Genomic DNA, 8,428 nt, shown 5'->3' with positions numbered 1-8,428 from the left:
TGTGTCCCTTCGCATCGATGTTTCTCTCTCTCTCTTCCTCTCTCTCCTTCCCGCTCTAGCTGAACAAAAAATGGAGAAATGTCCTCGGGTGAGGATAAAAAAAAAAATTTAAAAAAAAAAAAAAAAAAGTTTGAAAGCCAGAATACTGCTAGCGAGCAGCTCTATTTCCATTTCTCTCCTCTTATATGACAGATGAATTTATTTGTAATATGGACCAAAAGGTCATCCTTGACGTTTGCTTCAAATTACATGTGCTCCCCCGTCTCTGCCCGGAGCCCGAGGTCTGGGGGAGAGCAGGCAGCGGCCCGTGGCAGCTGTTGTTTGGCAGCCCGCCTGCCGCTGCCGGCAAGAGCACGTGCTATGTGCATGTTTGAGCGAAGACAGCTCCACTCCGACAGTTAGCTATGTGCCAGAAGGGCCTAGTTCTTCTGTAAGACAGGTTCTACATTTACTGAGGGCTTCCTGTTAGTGTCAAAGTGAAATTTAGTGAGTCAAAAAAGATATGGCAGACACCTCAAAATGTAATTTTTTATATACATTCATTTTTAAAAAAATATGCCATCCCTTATCTGCTAGAGAGAGAGATATATATACTGAAGCATTTATGGGTGAAATTATATGCTATCTTGAATGTACTTTCATTAAAGTGTATCTGAAAAACAGAGGAAACAGTGACAAAATATTAATAATGGTTGAAACTGGATGACAGAAACTTAGAAGTTCTTTGTACTATTGTCTGTACTTTGTGTGGTTTGAAAATTTCAATAAAAATAATGAATTCAAGTAAATTTCAATAATAAAAATAGTAAGGACAAAATAAAGATATTTTCATCTAACAAAACTAGTCATATAAATAGGTATTTTGCAAACATCTGTACAATACTATTTATTCACATGACACTATTATAATGAAAAGTCTGGAAGAACTTAAGTATCAGTCAGCAGGAACTGTTAACTATATCCACTGCAATGGACCTTGTATACAACCACGAAAAACGAAAGTGTTGACAAGGAGGCTCCCAGCAGTGTGTGTAGACTCTTCCATGCTCACGGGAGGGTGTGAGTGCCCATGCACTATTCAGAGGGTTATCTCTGCAAAAAGGAATTACAGGTGACTTTTCAAACTTTTTTCTTGAAACTGTTTTGTATTTCTTTTTCTTACAGGGGCATATATTAATTTTACATTTAAGGGAAATTAGTTTCTATAATAATATCCTATAACTTTTATCATGTTATTCTTCCTAGGTGATGATTTTGTATTTAAAAAATTATTTTAGGTCTTAAGTAATTCAAAGTGGGAAAACTATATACTTCTAAAAATTATGAAATCTGAAATAGATTTCATTTATTTTAAAAATGAAATTTTAGCCCTGGCCGGTTTGGCTCAGCGGTTAGAGCGTCCACCTGCGGTCCAGAGAGGCCCGGGTTCGGTTCCCGCTAAGGGCGTGTGCCTCGGTTGCAGTTTGTCCCTGGCCCTGGTTGGTTGTGCGGGTGGCAGCCACTCGATGTGTCCCTTTCGCATCGATGTTTCCCTCTCTCTCTCTCCCTCTCTCTCCCTCCCACTCTGTCTGTACAAAAAATGGAAAAATGTCCTCGGATGAGGATTAAAAAAAAAAAAGAAAATTTAAGGCATTGTAGCACATACAGTTTTTCCTTCAGCACCTACAGAGTGCATTGAGATGTAAGATGTCAAAAACTACAGGAAACACACATCATAAAATATATAGAAATAGGCTTAAGTACTTTTAGGTTAACTCAAATCAGGCTGAAAATTCTATTAATTATAAAAAGAAATACCATTTGGAAGAAAAAATGTTTTCTAGTTTACTCATGAAGAATTTGAAGTGAAAGTATTCCAATAGTTCTATGTAAAAAATTGTTTGTAGATGTTCTCGTAATGTTTTTAGACTAGAACAGATGGCAGGATGAGATAAAATGTAATTTCCAGATACAGGGTTTTGTGGATTCAGTGCCCTGGACTCAGCATTATCAGCTGAATCTTAAGCTTACCTTTCGCCAGCACTGCAACATTTTGGGAGTAAGTTTTTACTTAACAATTTACCTTTGAAACATCACTTAATCCTCTTAGGAGAGTCCCCAAAGACATGTATCCTGGTGGTCGTGTGTCTTGGGCAGCTGCTGCTTCTGTGCCCTCTGGGCTCAGTCTGCAAAGACCGGGCATGGAGCGGGAGGAGCCAGCAGGGGGACCTCTCCACCTCCTCCCTCTGCCGGGTCTTCGCTGTATGTGACAGATGCTCTTACATACGAGGGCTGCACTGTCCTCAACATTTCCTATTTCCTTGCTGATATTAAGGCTTCAAGGAATTTAAAAGTAGTTCCTCCTTATCTAGAAGTTGGAGAGCACTAACCTTGAAAATTCCAATTCAAATAATATAATGAAAAATAAACCAAAGGATAGCCCATGGGTTACCTGCTGGGTGTTTCCTGTTTTCGCATCCATGCTGTAAGCTTGAGGGATGATGAGAGATTTCTTGAGTTTTGATTTGTCCGAGTCACGTATCTGCAATCAGATTAAAGAACCACACGTTTACTAAGTTACCTGTACACTCTGCCATCGTGTTAAGGCACAACCTTCTCAGTGTTTCCAGACGATCTGGAGAAAATCCCTTCAATCTTCACTAGTGGTCTGAAGGTCTATCATATGATAAATATGCCCGATTAACACTCTTTTCTTACCTGGTTCTTAGAGGATCTAGACTGCCCACAGTGGACATTATTGGAGCACCGCTGCTTGGCAGATTTTGAAGAGTCCTGACATAGTTTTCTGTTCGGCCTGTGGGCTGTTCCGCCCGCTATCAGTCTGTGGTGACTGACATCGACTTCTCTAGTTTGACTGACTGACTGTTGCTGGAGTTGTTGGGCATCTTCCATTTCTGTGTCTGATTCAAAAATGTGAGGTCTTTTCACTTTTAGTGACTCGTGTCCTTTCTCTAAAATTTGTGCTGTGTATCTGCTTGTTAAAAAGTCTTTTCCACTCACTTGGCAGTTAGCGGCACAGTGTATCACACCACCATTTCTAGCTTTCATCTGAATGTTACCATTAGATCTCTTTTTAATAACTGGATTTAAATTCAGTTTGTTATCCTGGATCATACTGGTTTTAAGTGAAAATAACTTCGATTCTGTAACATGCTGTTTTCTTTTCAAGTTGCCAGGTTCTAAGATGCTTTTGTTCATCTGTAATGATCGAGTTTTGAAAACTGGTATTAATTTAGGAGCCGTACTGTGGGAGCCAAAATTTGTGTCTTGAACTTGAGTATTTCCTCTGGTGGGCATTGGTCCTTCCGAATGTGCTTGTGGTGCCTTGTCAGACAGGGGCTTCTCTCTGCTCTGAGCAGATTCCAGCTGGAGGTGCGGAGCTGAGGACATGCAGGGCTTCTGCTGGCTGACCCAAAGTCCAGCCCTGTGGTCCATGGCCAAGCCTGGGAGAGGACGTTGGGCCCAGGAGGGGCCTATGGAAGGGGCCTGAGTCAGAGAGGACCTGAACATTTGTTTGGAGGTCAGATTGGGTGGTTTGACTTTGTTTTCCTGCAAGGATACAGATTAAGAAAAATTTAAAAATACAATAATCTCCTTACTGAAAAAGAAATATAAAATATCAACACAAGGACATAAAGGAACACTCCAATATATAAAATAGGAAAAGAAAAAACCAAGGAGCCTTTGTGAGGAAATGTGTGTATTTCTTATGTTTTTACCTTTCCTTAGACACCTGCCTTTCATGGTAATATTTTAAGATAAGGATATATTCTGTATGTTATACACATGTAAGTTCTATATAACTTAAATGTTAACAACTGTAATTAGCTACGAATTGTCCTCCAAACTTGCTCGGCTGCTGTCCTGTTTAGAACATCTTTCCCTGTTCACCCCACATTTTTCTCTCAACCCCCACCATTATGTAGCTGCGACTTCACAGTGGGCACAGGGACTGGAGTTCCCCATCCATCCCACGCTCCTGCTGGAGCTGGACATGAAGGATGTGTCTTCTATGCAGCTTGGGTTGAGGATGTGATCTGGCATCAACCAATCAGATGCGCTCATACCGTATTTGGAAGGAAGATGGGAGGTAAAGCCGCACTTGTGTAGTTGGTGCTGGAAAGCTGAACTATGAAAGCCTTTGACATTTCAGCTGCAAAGTTAGCAGAAGCCACTGGCCACCCACCTGCTCTGTAGGCGTGCCCAGAAACAGAGCCGAGGGAATTCACGTTCATGACGTGGACCAACAGCAAGAGCACCAAATGCCCTCCCATCCACCCCTGCCTCACCCTCTGAAGGCTTCCCCTGCACAGAGATGCTATCGGGGAGAGTAACGGGTCTGAAATTTGAATAAAATGCTACCTCAAAGAGATGTTTTGTCAGAAGTGAATGAGTCATTTTCAAATGTGTCGACTGAATTTTTTCCATTTGATGAAAAAAGAGTTCAAGAACTAATTGAAATCACAGAAAATCGAAGAGCTATTTTTTTTGGACTCCTGGGTTTCATAGACAATAGTAACTTTCAAACAACATACCTAGTACTTGAGATATCAAAACAAAACAGAACAAAAAAAAGCAAAAAACAAACCCCATCATTCTAGGTAGATTCATATAAGAACAGATTACTGTGTTCTGACATGAAACTTACCTAGAACATGTATCTGAACTATGCTGATAGTCACACCCTGTTCTACCTTCTCTCTCTCTCAGAAATATACATCTAATGGAAGTAATTTCTAGTAGCTTGTTTTGCCCCCTAGTCTGTCAATATATTATTTACTCATTCTTCCAATTTCTAAAATACAGTAAATAGCCCAAAGGAAGGCACCTCTAGGTTTATATTCAAAATTTATATAAAGACTACAAAAAAGGCCCATGTAAACAGCAGATGAGACCATAAATAATTTATGGAACTTAAAATACTTAGATGGTCAACAAACCAAGGCTTTGTGCAGTTCTAACCCAATAAAAAGCATATGCTTTATCACATTATTACCATTATTCTGCCAGGTGTCACTGCAAATGTGGCTTAGTTGACTTAATTTCTACAACTTTATGCAATTTATATAGCTCTGTACATTAACACTAAGTTACAGAGGGAAACCAAAAGCATTAACCTCTATTTAGATCAGAATGGATAGCTAATGGAGGCCTAGAATTAAGATAGTGATTAAATGAAACTTGAGGATTGACCAAAATGACCAACCAAATGTGTTTTATCTATTAAAATCTGGTTCTGCATTGTACAACTTGAATGTTTCTTCTTTATTAAAGTTGAACCAGAATTCAGTTGAACTTTGATTTAACCACAGGCTTGTAGCAAATATGGCTGAGAAGAATGCATTAACTTCAGTGACATGGGAAGCAATTAGTCAAATCTGGAACACAGGACTTTTTCCAGGGTCAGTGATCCAGGGTCACTAGCAAAAAACTGGCATAAAGGGAACCAGTTTGAAATGTTATAAGACAAAAGAGACGTAAGACACATAACAAGCAAATGCAATTATAAGGCCCTTGCTTGGATTCTGATTTACACAAAATGCCTAAAAATAATCTCTGAGACCTGGGTTCAGTTCCCGCTAAGGGCACATACCTTGGCTGCAGTTTGTCCCTGGCTTCGGTCGGGGTCGTGTGGGTGGCAACCAGTCAATGTGTCTCTCTCACACTGATGTTTCTCTCTCTCACTCTCTCTTCCCCCCTCTCTGCCTCCTGCTCTATCTGAAGATAAATGCAAAAATATCCTCAGGTGAGGATAAAAATATCAATCGATCTCTGAGATAATGGGGAATGGGGCTATGACATGGTATCAGATAGCAAGGAATCAGTTACATATGTTTTTAAAAAGCTCCTGCAAGACAGAAATGCATTAAAATCTTTACAGATGAAGTAACAGAAGGTTGGCCAAGGATACCGGGCACCTGCTTTGCTTGACTTCTCCCTTCATCTGATCTCACTTCCATCCTTGTCCCCCTGCAGATGTTGATTCCAAGGGATATCCCCAATAGGTATCATATGCGCTAGACTCCATTTCAGCCTCCCAGAGAGCCTGATTTGTGACAAGTGCTGTTATTACCATCCACTACCATGACCCATTTTACAAGTGGGTAAACCAAGGCACAGGGAGATCGAATAAACTTGCCCAAGATTATACAAGTAGTAAGGGGTTCAATTCCAGACTGCCTGTCTCCAGAGCCTGGGACTTTAAGCACATATCGAAACTTTTTCCAACTTCGGGATTACGAATCTGACTTTAGGTTTCAGTCTGAATTCCGCAATGTATTTGACTGTATTTGACTGTATGGCTTCGATTAGATTACTTGGATGCTCTGAGATTCAGTTTCCTCTTCTGCAAAATTGAGAAAACAATCCTTCATCCCAAGAGTTTGTTTTGGCCCTGGATGGTTTGGTTAAGTAGTTAGATTATTGGCCTAAGCCTGAGGGGTGGTGAGTTTGATTTCCGGTCAAGGGCACATATTTCAATTGCAGGTTCAAAACCCAGCACCAGTCAGGGTCGTGCGGGAAGGCACCCAATCGATGTCTGTCTGTCTGTCTCCCTCCCTCCCTTCCCCTCTAACTAAACATTAATGGAAAAATATTCTCAGGTAAGTATTAACTACTAAAAAAAAGAGTTTGAAAATTAAGTATGTTGTTTAAATTTACTATTTCTAAAACAGACATGGCTAGAAATATTTAGTATTCAATAAAAATTCATGATGGAATGACCTATCCTCTAAATTCCTCAGGTTTGGACCTGCCCAACAACTAAACTTTAAAAAAATGTCTTATCTGAACAAAATTTAAAAATCCGTTGGCATAGAGATGTGACTCTATCCCGGTTTTTTCAAATTATTATACTATACTATACTATACTATACTATACTATACTATACTATACTATACTATACTATACTATACTATATACTGTATTTGAAAAAACCGCCATAGAGTGAAGCCACGAAAGTCGAAGCGTGAAGTGACGAGGGCCAACTGTAAAGAAAGAACCCTGCTCCGCGGAAATTCATTTAGCGCGGTGGAGCCTGCAACTGATAAATGAGGGCCGCCTGTATCTGTTCAGCCACACTCCCTTCCATGGAAGTGACTTGTCTGTAGTCTCTGACATCCAGACTGTCACTTTTTTTTCTTTATTGATATTAGAGAGAGAAGAACGGAGAAGGAGAGAGAGATGGAAATATCAATGAGAGAGAACATCGACTGGCCACCTCCTCTATGACCCCACTGGGGATTGGGCCCACAATCTGGGCATGTGCCCTGACCAGGAATGGAACTGGTGACCTCCTGGTGCATGGGTCAACGCTCAACCATTGAGTCACACCAGCAGGGCTTTTTTTAAAAAAAAGGGCTGTCATGTTTTTATACCTTGTATATGAGATGCTGGCCCCTGACCCGAGGATACAAACTTCACATGCTGGCTAGTCAGTGACAGGTGATGTGGTCTGGCTCTGGTGAACTTTGGCTGAGGATTATAGAGTGAGTGAGGCAATCAGCATGGTGGCAAAAGCTGAGAAAGTGCCCTGAGCCTGTGACGGAGCCCAGAGGCCAAGGCCATGGAACGAAGCACTGGCGTGGTGGGGCTGCAAGGAAAGGGACACCAGTCCAAGGCCACATGGAACGAAGCACTGGCGTGGTGGGCTGCAAGGAAAGGGACACCAGTCCAAGGCCACATGGAACGAAGCACTGGCGTGGTGGGCTACAAGGAATGGGACACTGACAAGTGTGAGGGAGGAGCCTGAGCAGACACGGAAGTGCTCATATAACTCATATTATATTTCAAACTTCTGTCTTTTTTTCCATGAAAACACAACTATTCCTCATTCCAAAGAAATAGCATCACTGAACATTTAAAATTAAACTTCCTTAGATTTGTTCTTTAAAAACTTTTTATTTTCTTTGAACAAAAAATCTTGTTCGAGTGTGAAGACAGGCCATCATATTTTCTTTATCAGTATTACTGAACTGCTACTTCTTTATCATAAATAAGATCACACTTAGCACATCATCTTACAATGAACATGTTACTGAATAAATTTAATTTTTATAAATGGAATCATGTGAAGGCCTTGTCAATCAATCAGATGCAGTGGCAAACGATGAACTTCAAGATGGATCTGCATGAGGCAAAAGCTCCTCAACTGACCTGTGAGATCACTTATTCATCGAAAGCATTCAGTGAACACCTGTTATGTACCAGGCACTCGGGATGAGGAGATGAACATGATCACTAGCCCCCAGGGGCTCACACTAAATAGAAGAAACAGACCAGTAAACAACTACCAATATAACAGCACGGTACACACAATGCCAACAGCAGGCGGCGGTGACAATGGTTAAGTACAATCGCAAAGAACGGTATCAGGGAAAGAGACCTGAGAGCATCACAGCACAGCAGGTCAGGTGGTCCACCAGAGGA

The sequence above is a fragment of the Molossus molossus genome, unplaced genomic scaffold (assembly GCF_014108415.1).
Source record: "Molossus molossus isolate mMolMol1 unplaced genomic scaffold, mMolMol1.p scaffold_m16_p_6, whole genome shotgun sequence".
Lineage (NCBI taxonomy): Eukaryota > Metazoa > Chordata > Mammalia > Chiroptera > Molossidae > Molossus > Molossus molossus.
The sequence above is the reverse complement of the archived record's forward strand: the minus strand, read 5'-3'. Positions refer to the sequence as shown.